Here is a 4545-nt window from a genome sequence, read left to right as displayed (position 1 = left end):
CTAGAAAGTAGCACAGGCAAATGAGCGTGGGTTCCTGAAATTACCATTTCACGAAAAAGGCCAACTTGTCGTTCTTTCAACAGCCCGCGCGCTCCAAGGTCAAGTGTTCACCTTGTACACACCAGTAGGTTCCTTGGCCCAAGGTTTTTGGGGGAATCCAATGAATCGAAACGTTACTTAAAGATCTACCTCCGCAATTCAGTATTTCCGTACAGTGTAGGAGAGTATGGAATGTTGAAAGGTGATGAGTGACAGTGCTGTTGTTTGGTGACGGGCGAATTGTGGACAAGTTAATTGAAATTTCTTTCGTCCCTTTTCTGAGCATCATATATTCCGTTTAATGTTGGTCCACAGAGCTGGAATGGATGGAATACCAGGCTCAGGTATGTGATCGAGTCGCAATGATGTGATAAAATCATGAATTTGACACCCTTGTTAACGCTCAATTTCGCCCATTTGGATGATTTCCTGGAACAAGTTTCCCCATGAATCAAGTCCCCGATGGGAGAAGGAGGTGTGGAAATTCTTGATTCATTGGTGTTTGAGTTTTTTTCGTCAGAACCATCACCATGGAAAGGGAATTCCCTTTGGAGACCAACCTTCAAGGGCTTTCCGAGGCGTTTGCGCTGGTGATAAAGATAGAATGTACGCTCTTCTATGCCTGCACCAGTTAAATATGAGCGGACTCTTGGGGGTGCTTCAGTGTTCTGTGAGCAGGTGTAAGGTACCACCGTCATTGTTGTTTAATATGTCATTGCGAAGTATTATATGCCCATATTGTTTATGGGAAAGGTCTCTTGCGTTTCTGGCGGACACGCGTTGGGCCGCTTTTAAAGGAGCCATTTGAATAATGAACAATAGCGTGGACAGTGAATTGTAACCTGGATATAGTGAGGCTATTGTAGATGGTTCCGAAACTTCGGGCTTCAGTGTGACAGCCTCCACTCTACGGACTAAAGTCTTTCACAAGCCCTCTTGGCTATCAGCTCAACGTCAGGTGAAACGTCAGGATAAATCCTAAGATCTTCCAAGTCTTTCGATATTTCCGGAGTTTGTCGGCCTATCCTCTAGCATGGTTAGTGTTAATGATCCGTATGGGAAAGATGACATTTATGAGTAATGAGGGAAAATGTTCCTAAATTTATCAGGTGTCCAGGGCGTCGATATCCTCTATCATCATCCTGGCGACAGGTCTCTATATTTCGATATGTCCATGTAGACGATCCGGACGATATATTCATTAATATATATTAATTAATATATTCATTAATCAGTGAGTGTTAGACCGTTTGAAGTCAGTTGTAGGATCCTGAGGTTATCCGGGTAATGCTGGACGCTGGGAAGAAAAGGCGTTTATCTCCATCATTGAAGATTTGCCGGTCGGGGAGCTGTGAAGCCGCTGGCTGGGAGAACCAATGATTCTTAGGTGAGACAGTTTAGTTGAATAAAGGCCGTGATCAGTCTTGTCGATTTGCTTCGGAAAATCTGTGAACACCTAGAATCCAGTAGTTTAGTCCAATCGTCTACTTCTATATCCAGGTTGTTTGTGTAATGAGTCGTTTGTCAAAGAAAGTTGTGATTTAGTTGGCCAGTAAGGGCATTTCCATGAGCGCCAAAGCCACAAATGGAGTCGGATCTGTTCAATGGCGCTCAACGAAGCAGTGACAACATGTTTCCGCTTCAGCCACAGGGGTGATGTCATAGTCCGATCGTCCGGACTCATATGTAGCTTCCTCGAACCATCTGAGAGAGCAGTTTGATGTGTCGGGACGGTCGTGGGCGCGGTGTTGTATCATGCTGACTTGTTTGTTTGAAGTGGTTCGTTTCTCCCGGATCAGGAAACGAATTAGGCGAGAGATTTTTTGGAACCCCAAGACAACTGGAGGCATTTGGTCATCTTTTAGGGTATTGCACCTGGTTAATGGCGGTTGTTAGTTAACTTATTTGGTTACCACCGATAAATTGGTAAAAATGATAATTATGTTTATCCACAACGTGTAGGGTGCATACCAATCTAGCAGGATCGGCCGTTACAACGTGAACGTGGCCGAAAACGACACAAGGAGAGGAAGTTAAGACCAAAGAGATAAGAGATAAGAGGTGATAAGTAATCGCGGATTGTAGAAAACTAGAAGACCCAGGACAGTAGGGTATGATATAGGACTAGTTCAATGATTAACCCATTTGAATTGAACTAAAACTGAAGTGCCGTTGCTGGCCGAAAGTGACATTGGGCAGTTGAACAAATGGCCAGGGTTACGAAAAGCACAATTGGAAATGAAGAGATGGAGAAATTCAGATTGATGACAAACGTCAAGATTCGTCTCGGAATTATGGTTTACATTAAAACTGGGTAGACTCACCGCGGTCATTGTCAGGGAAGTCGGGCATAACAGATAGTTGCGAGGGGGAGGTAGAGCTAATTCATGGGGCTAAATGAGCATCGTCGAATGGTTAAACGTGTGGTAGGGGCCCACTGAAATCGCAAAACCGGGATGACTATGTCGGAATAAGTGGTTCAGGGTGTTAGATCAATTTCGTCAAATAGGTGGCCAGGTAAACAGTTTGTTTGGACTTCCAGGCAAAGGAAGGAGTGAGCCAGAGTACACAGTAAAGAGTAAGAAGGAAGTAGTTTCGGGCGCACCATCGGACTAGGCATGGCAGCACAATTCTATCATTTCACCGATCCACTTTGGTTTCTGGATAGTCTCGTAACGGACGTCGTGTCAGCTAAGTTCGGACTAGGGGCGTGGGAATTCTGCCGCTTCTGTATTGGGTTTGGAAATAGTTTCAAAACGACGTAAACAATAATCGCGCCTATGACGTCGGCGCAAACTGAAATTGGGGAGGCCATTCGCGACCTGGAATATGGAAAATTTTTTGGATGCGGCAAGCGTTCCGCCTAGGCCAAGGAACTCGTCACAGCTAGTAAGTGTTTTCGTTTTTTTTGTGATGGTCAACATACGCTGGGTCCGGCTTGAGGGAAGGTTTGACTTCACCCGTATGCCGAGCCACCAATATTGCCGTTGAGTGAACTATTGGATTTGTGAGTGGAACAAGCAGATGGCCACTGGTTTCAAGTCCTAGCACAAATCAAACGGACTGGAACGGTCTCGTGGAAATAGTATGGATATAGTGAACTACGGACAAGCCATCAGACTGAGTATGGTAGTCGCGGTACCGTCATCGCGATGCCGTGCTTCGGTTTGTGGGCAGCCCCAAACATGAACATCTTGGACGAGCCTTTTATGGTTGTCATTGTAGTTAGGATATCCTTGGGTCCATCGAGGGTTCGTGGCGGTTCACTGCTGCCATTCAAGCGAGGCAGTAAGATAGTCATGCCTATATTTGAGACCCAAAAAAGAATAAATATCAAGAAGGTTTGCTAAAAAGTACTTTGATGTGATTTAGAATGCCTCCCAAAATAATAGACAGTCAAAAGTTATCACAATTCCTAACCAGTTCAATGGTCCGACACCGCCCGGTTTAAAAGCGATGATCGATATTCAGGTATGCGATCGGTGTGAACTGGAGTTGGCATACGTGATTATGAGGGACTTGCGTTGAATAGATTGTGCACAACCAAGGTAGCTTAGAGCTCGCAGAGACGTCAGATCAGAGATATCTGTTTTTGCTGCGTGTTTGTACTATGAGTTGACCTCAGCATAGAGCTGTTACAGCCTAAAGGAAAGCGCGAAGCCTTGCAAAACCGGATGCGTCTGTGGCGCCATATAATATGTATTTGGCGAGTCTCTGTTAGCATCTCTTGCTCTTCTATCAGTGGTGATCTTAATTATGTTGTCACTTGGCGTGCACTTTGTACCCATAGTATAACGTTATTATAATGATATTTATTCCAACAGGTGGGTGGAGGACAGTCAGGCATGATCAGGAGGTTACAGTCAGAATAAAACGTGAGCTTGTTCGTAATTGCATGTAATGGGACAAGTGGGAAATAAAGTAAAGTCAAGAGAGGGAAGTGCGCAGTTGCGGGTGTGCTATCGGAATGGGTATAGCAGTGCCAAGACATCACTGTACTGAAGTGCTTCGGTTTCTGGACCTTCCCTTGACGGACGCCATTTTTGAGATGTTTTGGCTTGGATGTGCAGTTCTGTGAGGAAGAAGATATATTTCGTTGGCCGAGGAAATTCTCAGTGGTAGAACAAAGCTTACATAAGATAGCAGGTTTTTTCTGATCCAGTTGGAGAAGTAGTTTGATGCAGTGCTTTACATACATTCGAAGGTGTATTAGTTTTGATCGTAGTGTGACAGATAAGGCCAATGCACGAACCTTCAACGCTCGGGACGCGTTTGCTCGTTTGAAACAACTATGACACCGAATAATGTGTCCTTGCAGTCTCCAGGTAAATCATCATCGTTATCTGGGACAGCTGGATCGCATCAGTTTTGGCTATCTTACCAGCTCATTTATTCGGATATAGTTGGGAGGATTCCAGAGGTGAAGATGGCTTGCAATGTAGAAGACAGCTTGCCAACAATGTGCTCCCGTTTCCAACCCCAAGTGACAACCAATCCCCATTTTTT

The sequence above is a fragment of the Opisthorchis viverrini genome, assembly GCF_000715545.1.
Source record: "Opisthorchis viverrini unplaced genomic scaffold opera_v5_35, whole genome shotgun sequence".
Taxonomy (NCBI): domain Eukaryota; kingdom Metazoa; phylum Platyhelminthes; class Trematoda; order Opisthorchiida; family Opisthorchiidae; genus Opisthorchis; species Opisthorchis viverrini.
This window is presented reverse-complemented; position numbering follows the sequence as displayed.